This window comes from Pelodiscus sinensis, chromosome 1 (assembly GCF_049634645.1).
Source record: "Pelodiscus sinensis isolate JC-2024 chromosome 1, ASM4963464v1, whole genome shotgun sequence".
Lineage (NCBI taxonomy): Eukaryota > Metazoa > Chordata > Testudines > Trionychidae > Pelodiscus > Pelodiscus sinensis.
This window is the reverse complement of record NC_134711.1, coordinates 57,559,602-57,576,639: the sequence shown is the minus strand read 5'-3', so window position 1 is coordinate 57,576,639 and position 17,038 is coordinate 57,559,602. Positions and strand designations below refer to the sequence as shown.

General features: G+C 40.4%; 1 long non-coding RNA gene across 1 annotated transcript in view; it reads left to right on the top strand.

Moving 5' to 3' along the window:
- Positions 1 to 12,256, top strand: part of LOC142826551 (uncharacterized) — a 37,911-nt gene extending 25,655 nt beyond the window's left edge. The window contains exons 2-3 of the long non-coding RNA XR_012900755.1: positions 1,367 to 1,513; positions 11,994 to 12,256. This is a non-coding gene — a long non-coding RNA (uncharacterized LOC142826551). The remainder of the gene's footprint in view (positions 1 to 1,366; positions 1,514 to 11,993) is intronic.
- The last annotated feature ends 4,782 nt before the right edge of the window (positions 12,257 to 17,038 follow it).

The window sequence follows — 17,038 nt, the reverse complement described above, 5'->3', positions numbered from 1 at the left end:
TCCCCTGGCTTGCAAAAATCCAGTTTTTCTGGAAATGTGTCTATCATCTTTTCTCTGCCATAGAGCTCAGCTAAATGAGTTCACAGTGTGTTTCACATTCCTCTGCAGGGCCTTCTCTGTCACAGGCGAACAGCCTACTATTATTATCAGCTAATGAATCTACTCCTTTAGCTTAAATGGTGGTGACTTGTGCTCCAGAACTGAAGGGGATCAACCCTGATGGATGGATGTCTTGTTAAAAATCTGGGCTATAACCCTTCTAGGCTTCATGGATACATACTGAGGTTGCTAAATGGTGCTAATACCTGTACTGCTATGTTTGCACTGCTACTGTTGCTTAGCTACTTTAAAGAGAACATAGTTAGACAAACTCCCATACTACAATCACACACTCGCTCACAGTGGACACATACCCTTAGGTGCTTAATGGGAATAAGGACTTTTTTTATTTTTAATTTAATCCCAGCAATGAGCGAGCCCCTTTTAAATATCTGATGTTTAGTTTTGAGGAGGAGATTTTAAAAGGCACCAAATCATTTAGGAATTGAAAGTCAGAACACTCTGGAACAGCATTTTCTATTATTAGTTGAGAAACTTGAAAAGAGTATCAGTAGGTCACTGAACTGTACAGCTCTTTTTTAGGCCATATAGATATTTACAAGGTATAAATATAGAGAGATTAGCTGTCTGGGAGATTTTAGTTTGATTTATAGCTCCCTTTCCTGCTCAATATTGTACTTTTCATTTTCTTTCTGGATGTAATTACAATTACAAAATCTAATCAGAATGTTGATTTAATAGTGCAATATTGTTAAAATGATGCCAGCAGAATCTATGAGAAGAGATTGCTATAGCAAATCCCACACTGTCATTCAATCTAAAGCCAAAAGGAGCCAAAAATCCAAATATTGTCTTGAATCATATTGAATAAGAAAAAAAGCCAATGTTTTATTCAAAAAATATAAAGTATTTGTCAAAGTACTCAAGAAATATAACTTAGGGGGGCAGATCCTCACCTGCTGTAAATTGTTGTAGCTTTGTTGTCATTGTGTAACTACTTCCATCAATTGAGGATCTGCCCTGTGAGCTTTTAAGCTTGGCAAATAATGAAGAAAAGTTTAATTCTTACCTTATTAACCATCACACTATTTGATGGATTTTCTAGGCTTCTAGTTTCATATCCTTACTGTTGTTGCAAATCAGGGAAGTATATTGGTTAAGCTACTTATCAATCCATAAATTTGCAACTTCCTGTGACTGCAGTTCCTTACAGTCCCAGGGAAAAGCAGAAATGTTCATATTCTCAGGGTGGCTTCTGAATATTTCGTTCTTGCCTCTAGATAACACCCAATATCTCTTTCTTTAGAGCCTTCACACAGTGTGAAATCAGCAGTTTAAAAAGACATTCTCAGCACTGGTAGTACAGTGGAACGAGGACACATAATCAATCTTCAGACCCCAGTGGACCTCGCTAATGGGTTTTTTGTGCTCATCCAAAAGATTAGAGCATTTGGTAAGTCTCGCTCTGTGATAATAACTACACATGTTGCCCATATTTCCATTTTCAATTCTTTGTATAAAATATACAATATTTATTTTTTACTCAGCCATGTTCATTTTCCAGTAAAATCTCAGGTGGTTAGAATCAGTTTAAGGACATGCACAGCATGGTATCATTAGAAAAAACACTGGCATAAGGCTTATTTTAATATGTCTCAAAAGTTCATCTAAAAAGGAAGGAGGGGGTATCAGTTCAACCAGTATAGTTTTGATTAGACATAAGTGATACACATGGGATATTATATAACAAAGCTAAGAAAGCTGATTCTATCTTCCCAACCTAGTGTTGGCTTGATCACTGATAAGTGGTGTGGGGTATTTACTCTGAAATTTTTAAATTCTTTCTGGCACCCTAATCACTCCTGAATTGGGTTTCTGAGCATTGTTCTGCTCTTTCACATGCCACACTGTGCTGTCCCACTGTTTTTCATTGCTTCCAGCCATTTTCTTGAGATCCCACAATGTCCTTAATCTCTTCCAGTCACTTTATTAGTCTGCCTTACTAGCCTTTCTCATAGTGAGCTCTTGACAGCTCTCATCAATTCTGGATACTTCAATTAATTGTGCCAGCATCTCTCCTATCTTCTGGCTGCATCAGTTAGCACCTTCTGTTAGTGTTTTAGATCCTCCAGCAAAGTGACAGTTGTGATGTTAACAGCTCAGTGACATAAATGCAATGAGAGTGTTCAGATCATCGGGGGAAAATCTTTGTTTAAAACAAGAGTTAAGGTTGAAAATAGATTTTACTGATAACATTTTTTTTGCAATCCCTTTGGACTTCTTCACATAGAAATGGGTTAAAATCAATGGCAATTAAAACAGCAAACTTATATATAAGTATATAATTGTCTCTTTCAATGAGCTAGATGGGGGGCTTATGCTGAGATCTCACTTTTAAATTGCCAGTCCTCTTCCTCCATCCCCATTTTGGGAATGAGGGCCATTCAGTCATCATGCTGCAGATAAACCTACCAGTAGCATGTATGTGTGTATGTGTGTGTCAGGACTCACTGATAGAGGATGAGATCTTAAAAGCCAGATAGAGGATTGGACACCCAATTCTCCTTAATTTCTAATGGCAATTGGGTGTCCAAATTTCAACTGTAAATGTATTCTCAGGTCCTGTCTTGATTGAGATTTGTCTGAATTAAGAATGAATGAAAACTAAGGACCAGTCTCATGAGTACCTCTGTGGGAACAATCCCAAATATGTATGTGTAGCTCCACAGAAATCAGTGAGGCTCCAGGTAGATACAGAGGTCTGCCACATGTTGCAATTTGCAGAATTGGGGCCTAAATAAAGATTTGTCAATTTGGCCCAGTATGAGGTGAACACATGCTACCTAACTTTAACTGAAAATAAATATTGTATTTTAAGAAGTGTAAAATTGATCTTGCTTTTATTCAAATATTTTAGAATCTAGTGTTGGCTACCTAAACACTCAGACTGCTCAACTATTTTTAAAAGCAAGGTCCATAATAATAGAACATATTAACATCAAAATAATGAATTATAAAGGTGGAGATCTGCAAATTTAGTCAAAGAAGTTAAGTACATGGTTTCAAACTCCAAACTGTTATGCACTCTTGTATCACATAGGGCCATATTCTGCCAGTCAATATAGATATACTATCGCAAACCACCTTACTTTGCGTACTTCAATTTTTGCAAGCATAAGCTGAGGTTATCTATGCTGGTTAAAAAATACAGTCATGATTTGCAAGCAATTAAATCTATTTGTGTTATAATTCCACCCTTAGAGAAACCTACATAATCCTCACTGACTTGAATAGGAATTGATATGTAAGAATTTGGCTGAAAAGAACATAGTCTTTGTGAGCTAGAGGTCTGTAGGGGAATGTCTACACAGCAGGGCTAAAGCTGAAATAAGCTACTCAACCTGAGCTTTGTTGACTGCGTAGTTTAAGTTGAAATAGTTTATTTCAGCTTTTGGCACTCTCTACAAATAGGAAGTTTAAGTTAGAGCACTCTTCCTCCAAATTCCCTTACTCATCATAAAATGAGGGTTAGAGGAGTCATAGTAAGAAGTCCTCCAGCTCAACATTATTTTGAAGCAATGGCTTGCTGTGTAGACGTGGACTATATTATTCCAAAATAACACTGCTGTGTAGACATAGTCTAGATGAATCAAGGCTCAATGCGAGATATTTGATCAGTTTATTTTGAAAACTCTAGCTCACAAAGATTATGTTCTTTTGAGCCAAATCCTTGCATATCAATTCCTACTCAAGTCAGTGCGGGTTATGCAGGTTTCTCTACGAGTAGAATTAGGACACTAATAGATTTAATTGCTTGCAAATCGTGACTGTATTTTTTAACCAGTATAGATAAAACAAGTAGTAAACATTTAAGATCTAGATATAGATCTCTAATTAGAACAGAGAACAAGTATTTCTTTTGTTGTAGTGTTCGTTGAAAAATGTAAAATTTCTCTAGAGAAATTGGGATTTAGTAAATGATCTTATTGAATTCTTAGCATGCAGTTTAATGTATTGACAATGAAGGAATAGTCCAATTATTACGTGATTAATCACAGACTCTTGTGGGTCTGACTGATTACACTGACAATTTATGGAGTAGAATAATATTTGGTTCAAATGCTTTCACTTAACAAGCAATGGTCACCTGGGAATGAGGACTACGTTAAAAAAATTGTGGGCAGTAACACAGTCATAATTATTCAGTTAGTTCACATTGTCATTTAGGAATATGCTGTGACTAGGCAATCATATTTATAATGGCAGCATTTGTATTGCTTTGTTACACTGCTTAAAATTAATGAATATTTTATTGTCAACACACAAAAATAAAAATATTCCATGTTTCAGGGGCAGACAAACCTTCAGTGTTTCAACAAGAGACAAGTAATATTGGCTCCCATGCAAATTTAATTATATGATCCAATACATGAGGAAGTGAGTGGCATTTCAGAGCTTAGCAAGCAGATTAACAAATTAAAAATGCTAATTTTAATACAGCTAATGAACACACAAAGTAGCATATTATAATATATGGCAAATATGATAAAACACTCGGAAAAAGGCAGCTCTTTCTATAAAGGAGAAAATCGTCAGGTTCTTTAATTCATGGCATAGATCCCAGTTTATTGAGAGATCTCTAATAATCATCCCTATCTTTACCTGTGATCTGTACATCTTGCCATCATTTGTTAAACTACCTTACTCAGCCCCACTTGTACAGGACTCTCTGGTACAACCACATCCATGGTCTGGGAGTTCTGGCCCCTGCAGGTGGACAGTAGCAAGGGGCTGGGAGCAGCGGCTGCAAAGCTCCAGTTCCTGACGCTGAGTTCGGGGGCCAGCAGCAGTAGCCGCAGATCTCAGACTCTGCTGGCAGCCATGGAGTTCCAGCCTGGGGACCCACAACCTGACAGGCAACAGCGGGGCTGGGCTGGTGCTTTAGCTGGGGGCAGCAGGGCAGCACACGTCATGTTGGGAAAGATCTGCCCTGGTCCAGCAAATCCCTTTGTTCCAGACTGGTCAGGTTCCGAGGGTGCCAGAAGAGGGAGGTTCAACCTGTATTTGATTTCCAGTGCTCAATTGTTGAAATAGCTCTGAAACTGTCAGTGTGATTCCACATTGCGTGAGCAAGGGTAATTTCAGATAAGCAATAACTATATGGTGGGAAATCCCTAGCTATATTAATTAGATAAAATTGTATGAATTTGATTCCCTCTTTCTTTTCAACTCTGAACCAGACCTCCCAGCCTCATCAAGATCACTAATTTATACAAGAGTCAGCAAGTTGCAAACAGGGTTGTGCAAAATCTTTATAAAGAATCCATCCAATTTCAGGTGAAAAACAAAACCTCCACGTGAAAGGTCAATAACTGATCATGGAACAGACCCTATGGGGTCATGTGGTGTTGGATGGAGATTGGCAAAACTATCCCAGTGAGATTGCAATAGGAAGAGACTTCCAAAAAGCGCATGTAAGGATAAATGCAGTCATACTTTATGCATCTCACAATCACACTTGATTTATCTTTATCTTTTTAAATGAATGTTCACCTGCTATGTTATGAGGCAACACATTTGGTAATAAAGTCTGCCTGGAGATACCTCTGCATGAGCAACTATATATGTCTACACTACCCCCCTAGTTTGAACTAGGGGTGGTAATGTAGTCAGAGGGTATGTCTACACTACCCCGCTAGTTCGAACTAGCGGGGTAATGTATGCATACCGCACTTGCTAATGAAGCCCGGGATTTGAATTTCCCGGGCTTCATTAGCATAAGCGGGGAGCCGCCATTTTTAAATCCCCGCTGCTTCGAACCCCGTGTAGCGCGGCTACACGGGGCTCGAACTAGGTAGTTCGGACTAGGGTCCTATTCCGAACTACCGTTACTCCTCGTGGAACGAGGTGTACCAGTAGTTCGGAATAGGCACCCTAGTCCGAACTACCTAGTTCGAGCCCCGTGTAGCCGCGCTACACGGGGTTCGAAGCAGCGGGGATTTAAAAATGGCGGCTCCCCGCTTATGCTAATGAAGCCCGGGAAATTCAAATCCCGGGCTTCATTAGCAAGTGCGGTATGCATACATTACCCTCCTAGTTCGAACTAGGAGGGTAGTGTAGACATACCCATATGGAGTTGCAAATGAAGCCCGGGATTTGAATTTCCTGGGCTTCATTTGCATAAAGCCGGCCAGCGCCATTTTTAAATGCCGGCTAGGTCGGACCCAGTGTCGCGCGGCTATACGCGGCACGGACTAGCTAGTTCAGATAAGGCTTCCTATCCGGAACGAGGCTTCCTAATCCGAACTAGATGTACACCTCATTCCACGCCTCATTCCGGATAGGAAGCCTAATCTGAACTAGCTAGTCCGTGCCGCGTGTAGCCGCGCGGCACAGGGTCCGACCTAGCCGGCATTTAAAAATGGCGCCGGCCGGCTTTATGCAAATGAAGCCCGGGAAATTCAAATCCCGGGCTTCATTTGCAACTCCATATGACTACATTACCCCCCCTAGTTCGAACTAGGGGGGTAGTGTAGACATACCCTATGTGTCCATGCACATGTTTGTGCCATAATCTTTACAAGTGATTAATCAGCCCCGCCCAGTCAGTCAGCTCCCTCCAGGGAGTCCTGAGCCTCTGACTGGGTAGGGCTGATTAATCATCTGTGAAGCAGATTAGAGGGAATACTGGCCATAATCCCCCTGTAAAGTTCCAGTGTCTCTCTCTTTCCCTGTCCATTTCACCACTGTTATCCAGGAACAGGATTTCCAGGAGAGAGGGATGGGTGTGTGCATTCATGATTAATTTCTCTCTTTCCATGGAAATACCACATACTAGCTGACATTATAGTCAGTTTCCAGTCTAATTGCTTCCCAGTCCTGTAAGCATATTTCAAAAAACTCCTGGTGTAGCAGAAACTCCAGCTGGGTCTCAAAATTAAATGGCAATGTGAATGTGCTTGGACCGCCTGCCTAGCTGTTTAAACCCCTCCATTCAGCAGCATGTAGAGGGACAATCATTCACTGAAGCATCTGTGAAGCACAAATTGTGGAATCTCCATAGGATGGAAAGAGACCTCTCTTTTTCCATTCTGTTGCCTTGAAAGCTACAATGGTCTCCGAATGTTGGCCATCCTTTGAAGCAGACATTGCAAACTGGTCACACTGCCACCCCTCCACCCCTTGAGATACTATGGAAAAAATAAACTAAAACAAAATATGTGTATCTATTTGTTAGAAGTCTCTGCTCCTTTCCAGGGGGCTGAAAAAGTTGTCAGAACCAAGGATAGACAATAGCTGCATTGTTGGAATGACAAGGAGTATCCAAAGCAAAGCTTTGTTATGTGAGGGGATTTCTCAGCTTCTTCCAAAGGAAAACATGCTACTCTTGGCAGGATCTTTGACTCCTGACAGGGAAACCATTCTGCTGGGAGATCGGGAACAGCATCCCAAAGACAGTAGAGGCAGACAGAGAAAGGACCCTGGAGGACCTGCAGTGCTCATGGGAATGTACAGGGGGAACCAGGAGCAATTTGAGCTCCTTAGGACACAGAAACATTGGGTTCTCCAGCTGGGAAAGGCTCGGATACACCCATTCCCGGAGCAGGAGGCATTCTACAGAGAATGAGAGCATGCCCTAATGGAGCAGTTCATAGAACTGAGGAACAAATGAGCCCCCCTGGAGAGGGGCCTGCTGCCATGGCCACAGCACCTCTTCAGGAACTAGCACATATCCTTCTCCTCCACTGATGAGATAGAGGAGCCTGCAGAACTCGCAGGATAACACCCTCCTCTGGCATCTGAAACCCCTCGCAGGATCCCGCCTAAGTGTTGCAAAAAAAGACCAATGGGTCTGCAGAAGTACCTGAAGCCCTCCAAATGAAACCATCAAGCTCTGTGCAGGAGATTTTCCCAGCTGTCCGCACAACAATTTTCCACTGTAATTCTTCCTCCCATCCCCATCCCCATCCCCATCCCCATCCCCATCCCCAATCAGGAAAGAGGAGGGGAAAGGAAAGGAGAAGGGGAAAAATCTTTACATTTGGCCCTTGGTCACAGATTCAATCCCTTTGTTTTTTGTTGGTATGCATTGCCTTTCTAAAAACTTCAGTTACATATTCACTGTAGGGCTACATCTACACTGGCCCCTTTTCCGGAAGGGGCATGCTAATTTTTCAGATCGTAATAGGGAAATCCGCGGGGGATTTAAATATTCCCCGCGGCATTTAAATAAAAATGTCCGCCGCTTTTTTCTGGCTTTTAGAAAAGCCGGAAAAGAGCGTCTACACTGGCCCTGATCCTCCGGAAAAAAGCCCTTTTCCGGAGGATCTCTTATTCCTACTTTCAAAGGGAATAACAGATCCTTCCTTTCAAAGTAGGAATAAGAGATCCTCCGGAAAAGGGCTTTTTTCCGGAGGATCGGGGCCAGTGTAGACGCTCTTTTCCGGCTTTTCTAAAAGCCGGAAAAAAGTGGCGGACATTTTTATTTAAATGCCACGGGGGATATTTAAATCCCCCGCGGATTTCCCTATTACGATCTGAAAAATTAGCATGCCCCTTCCGGAAAAGGGGCCAATGTAGACAAGCCCTAGTAGTTTTAATATATATTAACATCTCCTTGACTAGTGTGGAGGACCTTCTTTCTTATGTGTGGGAAATGTAAGATATTTTCAGGTTCAGGACTGGGACTCCCAATTCACAGCACATTAATTGGAACATTCACTGTCTGGTGCCATCACACTTCAAACATTTGACTGTCTGCCCCACATGCACTTGTGCTCCTATCCCCAAAACCAAATAATATCTTAAGTCCCAGTGATACTCAGGAGGGATGGGTAAAGTGCATTATTATGTGCTTCAAAAGAGTGGTAGTTTTAAAAGCATCAGAATTCACAACACAGAAAAATGGGTTAGTAAACTTCTTTATGGCTTAATACATATATACAACATGGGACACAAAGTAACAATACAAACATCTGCCACTACCCAGTAATTAAAAGGCCTCTCTTCTCTTCTCCCTTCAAATCTTGACAAGTTTCATCCCTGGGATGTATGTTATTTAGTACATTTAGTGCTGCCAACAACAAATGGGGGAGGGGGAGCGCAAAATGAGTGAATCCCAAACCAAGTTTGTTGAACTAGATTAAGTGCTTCTGCTAATGGAGATTTGTAAATATGTATGAACATTAAGATGTTGTCTACACTACAGACCTATGTAACTATCTCACCCTGAGATATGTTGTTATATTTACCTAATCCACTTCAGCAGCTGTGGCCAACCCGCAGCTCGCAAGCTGCATGAGGCTCTTCCCCCCTGAAAGTGCAGCTTGTGAAGCTGCCCCTATACCCCTGAAAATGGCCCCTGCCTCTTGGCTCCCTGTGCCACCCGGCGTGGCCATTCAAAATGGTGTCTTCAAGATGGCGTCGGCCGGCAGGAGCCCGATGTGCTCTTTGTGCTATATGCACGACTATTTTGGCTCTTTGCCTGTAACATGTTGGCCACTCCTGCACTACAGAAACAATGCTGAGTCGGTGGGAGAGTTTCTGTTGCCACCATAATCCATCTTCAGCCATCATCAGAAGAAAATTGTGTTCATTCTGATCCTTTTAGATTGATCTGTTTCCTTTGATATCCCATACAATAGTAATGTTGCCACATGCATAGATGCTAGTAGTAGGTGGGTTTATTCTGACTGGAAGTCCCAGAAATTATCAGTGTAACTCCTCATGTGCCTGCAGAATCCTTCCTCATGAAGGATTCTATGGGATTATTTTCTTTTGCCTCTCCTGCTAATCAGTTATGAGACTAATGAAGAGAAATATGAGAGATTGTGGCCTAAATTGCCAGTGTAGTTGTAATTAACTTGTATGTGGATGAGTTGCATGAATAGGTAATTGCTATGAGGCTCCACTTAGATAAAACTGAGGTCTTGCTTCCCAAATGGGAAAAGGAGCTGAACGATATTGCAGAAATTGCATATGCTCCCTCCATTGAAAGGGAGCATGTCTGCATTTTTTGTTCAGATTGTATATGGAGGCTGGGAAGTTCGGTTGATCCTGACTGCTCTATTCTTCCGAGGTTGTCAGGTGATTGGACCTTTTTATTTTGGATATGGACCTAACCCCAGTTATTCATGCCCTTGTCAAGTTCAGATTACTGCCATGCACTCTACTCTGAGCTACACCCAAATACCATTTTAACAATGCTGCTACTGCAGAATGCGGATGTTTGTTTATTAAATAATCTTTAATGTAGGGAAAATTCTACCCCTGCATTCCATGCTCTGCACTGGCTTCCAGTTTGTTTCTGGTGATGTTTCTGGTACTGGAGAAGAGCCCCATTTCTGGGATTTGCTTTTGCTGCAAGGCATATTTGTTTTCCCAGGCCTTTCTTGCTGTGGAGGGTTGAATAGACTGAAGGGGTAGTGGATCCACTGTTTTAATTAGATGATTTTGGAGATGTTAATGCCTGGAAAAGGAGGACATTTTTGTTTATGGAGAAATCTTTGTATTATGTTTTTGCTTTAAAAGGTGTTTAAAGTTTTACTAAGAATTTGATATACTGCACAAAATATCAGGAATATGTATTTAATTTAACAGGAGATTTAGCACCTACCATTTATCAGATTAATCATTTCAGAATAGGCATCTCAGCCTTCACAAGGAAATTTTAGAACACTCTTAGCATGGGTTTTCAGTGCTATGATTCTGTGTAGCAGTGTTTCGCAATTGGTGCTCTGCGGAACCCTAGGGCTCCTCATAGTGAAAGCAAGGCTTCCATGAGAATTCAGCACTCCCCCATCTCCTCTTAAAGAGACAGAGCCTTTTCACAGTGGGACTCGGCAGATTTTTTTTTTTTTTGCTCCTCGACAAATTTTACCCTGGCAACCCAAGGGATTCCTTGAAATTCTTTCAAGCTGAAAAGGATTCTGTGGCCAAATAAAATTGGGAAACACTGCTGTGTAGGAACCTTTTGTATAAGTGGATAACTGGATTTGGATACAATTAAAAAAGTGAGGTGATAGATTTGAGGCTTAATTTACTCTAAACCCCTAATTTTTGTATACAATTCTGTACCTGCATGACTATTCCCATAATCAATTGAGGTAGAAAATTATAATTGAGCATCTATCTGCCTACCATATCCAGCTGGACACCTACTTGATACAACTTATACCTGCAACTATTTGAGGAAAAATTGTGCCAGTGAAATTGGAAAGCAGTTTTACAAAATCAGAGCCTGTACTCTAATGAAATCTTCTTTTGAAATCTTATCTCTCTTCTCTAGAACATCACTGATTAAGCCCCCAGCAGAATGTTTCAAATCATTTTTGTCTTCACTTCGGGAGAGGCAGTAAGGGAGATAATGTGCTAAGATTGAGCCTCAAAGATCATTGCCTCAAAATGGCTGCTTTCTTCAGCTGAGAGAAAAAGATGAGACGGGGTATGGCTAGTACCTCTATCAGAGCATTTTAAAGTGCTTTCTTAGAACATCAGAAGGGCTGTGAGTAGAGAGAAGAGGGTCATCAATTCAGTCCCCAAATAGCATTGTTTGATCCATTTTTTTCTTGAGTATCTGATATACACAAACTAACTCAAACACTTTTAATTAAGCTCTCCATGGATGGATGTGCAAGTGAATTTTCTCAAACTTTCAAAATACTAGTCAGAAATAAGGGTAAATGTCAGCAAGGGTAAATGTGTAAGCGACTGCAGACCCAAGATAGCAGTCAATTCTGTATAGGCAATTAGTGTAGGATTATAAACCTGTTTACTTTGGTTTCATGAAAAAATGCCCTGATAAATGCTACTTTTACAATGTGTGAGTTACTGAACACCTTCTTAAAGAATACAAACACTAGAGGATAGAAATGAAATAGTAATATGCTTTTTGTATGACCTTTAATGCTAGTAATTTGAATCTTCATCCCCAGAGAGGAAGAACATTTTACATAGCAAGGAGGCTACATCACTCTAGAGCACTCAAATCACCAACTTTCACACCTCCGCCACTAAGCGATTGCACATCAGGAGCAGGAGTCTGAGTCACAGTACAACACACAGAGTGGTAAGCAGACTCTGGTCAGTCAGCCTATGCATGACAATACGGAACTTTTTGCACACTCATAGTTTATGCCTCTTTGAAAATCTGCATATTCTATTTAAAACCAATTCTGCTGATATATTTCCTGGATTACTTCCCGGATTATTTTCTTGTTTCAATTACTAAGAACATTTGGATAAAGACAGGCTCTTTGTTTATGAATGTATTGATTCCTGCTGTTTATGCCATGGTGATGACATGGTTTGTGAAAGCAAAATCCTCTCCACAGAAGTTAATTATTGTATTTCAAATTGAGGATTATGAGTCAGATTCAGAGTGTGTGCTGAAGGCAGTGAAAGCCTAAGATACTCCATTCAAGTGATGGAGGAATGTAATAGAATTCCAGAGAAAACAAAATTTGCAGCACAGGTACTGCACTGTGGCACAACAGTTAATAAGAAGGATGCACTGAAACCTGCTGTCTAAATAGCATATGGATGTGTATACAACAGCAATCCCATTCTAATGCCATGGGCTAATGGCTGATCCAAGGAGTTATTTTTTATTTCCACTTATAAAGATTCCAGCTGTCTGGGTGCTGTTCATCCCCCAGCAACACCGTAAGAATGATACAACACTGAGTGACACCCACATTTCTCCCTAAACATCCACATTATCTGCCCCCAAAAAACAAAATTCTGTATCAGAAGAAATAAAACAAATTTTTACAGGTTTTGACCCTAGAAAGGGAGAAGTGACAGAGACTCTGAAATTTACTACAAATGTTGCAATTACTATTGATAGTATATAGAAAGTGTTCAGATAGTATGGTGATAAGTGGTAGTATAAAGCACTAAGATCTCTAAAACAACCTCTGGCCTTTTTTAAACTCTATCTGTTCAACCCTCACAATTTAAGTTCTCCTCCAGCAAACACCTTCTAACCAATCTCCTCTCCACCAACCAAAAGCCTGGAGAAAAGAAAAGTAAGTCACCCTTGCAGTGCACTCGGAAGGTGACTAAATGCAAGCTTTGATAGACCAAAGAAATGAATTCATGTTGAGTCCCTTACCCAGAATAACCCTTTTCAATTCAGACCAGAGCTCATCAGCTGACTGCAGCTTCTGTGACATCACACAAGGAGAAGCAATTTCCCAGCTAAATAAAACACAAACCTTTGCAAAAGGTTTGTATAGAACACAACCTTAGATTTCATCTGGAAATTGAAAGCCAATGAATCTTAAAGATCACAATTACAAAGTGTACCCAGCGAGAAAAACCATCCAGGCTTTCCCAGACTTTCAGCCATGGAGTCCTGACAGGGGCCTGAAAAATTGGCAGAACCCTTAAAATATCATAATTTTTAATTCAATAGGTACCCAAAAAGACACAATTTTGGAATTCTATTTTTATTTCTTGTATATTTCTTATCAATTATATCAGAAAATTAGTAACAAAGTAATGTGGTCTTACAACTGTCATTCATATTTTCCCATGGAGTCCAGAGTTCCACAGAGTACAGTCTGCATGCCATGCATGCCATCCTGCGCTAAGTAGACTTTGGGTGGTTTTAAAGTGTATAGCAGTCCAACACTGTGGTGACAAAGGCATGGACAAAGGAGTATGATGTCTATATCCAGAAGAAAAGACACAATTTCCTTGCCAACCATCCAGATAAATGTTAAAAGCATTTCAACAAGGTGCTGCTATCTTGATATCCAGGAGAAACTACAGAAATGACCAGCAGTCCTCTCAAATTAAAGATGAAGATACAATCTCTGCTACTTCTTTTTACTTTCCTCGTACTGTCAATAGGACTTCAGTTATCTTAGGAGCTAACACCCACCTGAGCCTCAGTTTCCTTTAGATGCTGAGGATTGTGCTGTGACTGGTAAAAGTGCTAAACGCTTTCCTTCATTGCATTTCCCATTCCATTCCTACACACACAGTGATGTTTCCTGTGGATACACTTCATGCGTGTCCTCAGAACTGACCTGAGGTATGGAGACATAATTCTTCCCAGACGTTCCAAAGGAATTCATAGCTCTGCGCAGTCTCTAACACAAGCCAGTGCTTTCAAGTCAAGATTTGGCCCTACATATCCAATGTGTGACTGGTGTCTACAAATGGCAGGAAGTACTGAAACATTACCAAAACAAAGTGGATCCCATTTTGTATCTCATTAATGTATTTCTGTTTAATGTGCAGTGCTATGCTGCTTTCTTTTGAAAATAACCTTACAGTTTTATTGATTACTGCGCAGTAGCTTATTAGACAGTGTCAAATATACTTGCTGTTTGTTGCCGTAAAAATGAATGCTTTGTAACTCCTTACATTCACTTAAAGAAGACAAGCCTGAGATTTTGAAAAGGGTCTCAACCTGACCCTTACAAGTGGAGGCAATATTCTATCTGTATTGTAAAACTATTAAATTCAATTGCAGGTTCAAATGTGGGCACATAGACATAAGTTACCTGATTAGATGAAGTCATGTAGTTGGATGTCTAAACACACGTTTTTGCACCTGCATTTAATTGCATGCACCATTATTTGTGGGGGCAACACTATCTACAAAACCAGAAGTCACTTGTGTAAGTTGGGACCTATGTTACATATTTTTTTATACTTCACCGTAACTTTCATTTGTGCCAGCTTAAGGGTATTGGCAGTGATCAGGTATGGCACATTGAACTGAATCCCCTCTTTAACTGAATCCATACACTCCTCAGTTCCTGATACTCAGTTGTGTAATTTTTATCAAACTTGCTTCTGTTCCATTTACACACCTCCTCTATTAGGCATGTTTTGGCATCGTATAATGATTTATTTGCTTGTTTAACACATAAGCAGCAGGTATAAATAAAGGAAAATAGTGTTCGAGATTCAGGCAAGGGACAGACTTGACAGATAATATACCCAGCTTCTAAGAACTGCTACACCACAACTAATAATAAGCATTTCTCCAACATCTATCTCCTGAGCAATCAGGTAAATAAAATACTAGATTAGTACAACATTTTGGACTGCCAAAGCACATGTACTGTTCTTCTAGGAACTGCCATCTTTGAATTTAGACCTGCATAGAATGAGCAGCAGGAACAGATGGAGCACTTGAGTGATAAATTCTTGCTTTCATGAGAATATCCCAAGAAATAGCATATTTGTATTTTACTCCATTTTTTTCAGTATAAACAGAATTTTTTCTAAAGAGTATGATTTATGAGTCATCAGTAGGCTTCTGATTCTTATGCCAGTATTATTCAACCTGCGACAGACTTCTTACAGAACAACTTTTTTTCCATTCATGCTGTGATGCGAAATGTTTTAACAGCTATCACTTTGTAATAATGAAATGGAACATTGGAGACACTTCATAATGTCACTCTGCAAGCTTGTCTAATAAATCCTCTTATCTGATTCAGGAACAGTCAATTAGACAGGAGTGGCAGATGTTAGTGTCAAACTGATTATAACACTCATTTTTCTCTTAAGAAATTGATTTTTATAAATAGATTAATAAAATCATTCTAAGAAAAGAAAACATTTCCCCTCTGCATTTCATAGAGCTGATACTGAGGCAAAGAGATAAAATGGGGCCAGTGATGGTGTTGATTAGTGCATATTTAATGTATATTGCTAGGCATGCTCTGTCTTCCTGTGGGCATCTTTTCCAAGGGATGGCCCATGCCTGTACTTCTCACAGGATGAATCCCACGAATCATTCCCATTTTTAGGCTGGGTCTTCAGATTTCAGCAACCCTATTCACCAACTGTGTTGTCAGCTGCCCAACAGTGTTTGACATCTGCCAGAAATTTCTTCCAGGAGTCTGTGACTGATATGAAAGTACAGTGACCAAGAATAATTTATTTATCTATAGGAACTCAACAGTAAGGGAAAAGGTTAAATAACAAAATGCCTGTGTATATGTTTGTGTACCTAAATCTGTGCCTTTCTTTGCAAATTTAGGTAGGATCTTCATAGTCTCAGTCATTCTTCCCCACCCCCAACCACTGGACTGAGCATAACAGACTGCATCCTGAAGTCTCTACCTATCAGTCTGACTCCTCAGTCTGTGTCTCCCTACTGAGGTCACAGGCAGTTTTTTATCTATTTTAGAGTTCCTTTTTGGGGGGAGCTGGGATACCTGAATCTGGTCAATCAGGCTTATGCATCTCACCAAGTGGGTTGGAAGGAGACTTCCAATTGTGGATTCATTGTATTGTCCATTTTAGGTTTAAATCAATCTTAATTAGGTTTGCCACAGATTCTTAAGAATAAAGTGATACTCACACACATACTTCATATTCATGCTGGAAACAGGTTGCAAGTGCAGTATAGATTACGTTTGATTTTGCTGGTGGCTGGAGTGCTGCACAGGTGTCAGCTTCCCGGAGATTCGACCGTGATGTTCCTTGGGAGATTCCTTCGGATCTGCAGGAGGCTTTACTTCCTCTGGGCCGGTCCCAGGTTTCTGCTCCGATGTTACATCTTGTCCAAGAAGGAGAGGGAGAGAGAGAGAGATTTCTGTCTGCTTCTCAGTTAATTTATCTGGTTGCAAGGTCTTTGTCTACCGTAAAAGTTCACGGATCCTAAACTGTCTTTTTGTTGGGTATTTCTCATTCACACCTCACACACATTCCACAGGTTACATACATATTTATAAGCAATATGGTTTCTAAGCAAAATGGGGCCTCATAGCTTTGAGTACAAGAAGTTGCATTGTACTACAGATAGCATACCAAAAGCATGATAAAAAGCTTCAAAATTATAACTAAGAAAGCCACAGTCAGGGAAGATGGGAAAAGCAGAGGAGTGTGTCTGGTCAGCTAGACACCAGTGAAGAGGAGGGAGGGGGGTTATGTCTGACTGGTTACACTTGGTGCAGTTCTTTACATGGAGCATTTAACATAAGGAGCTGAGCTTTAAGGGTGAGCA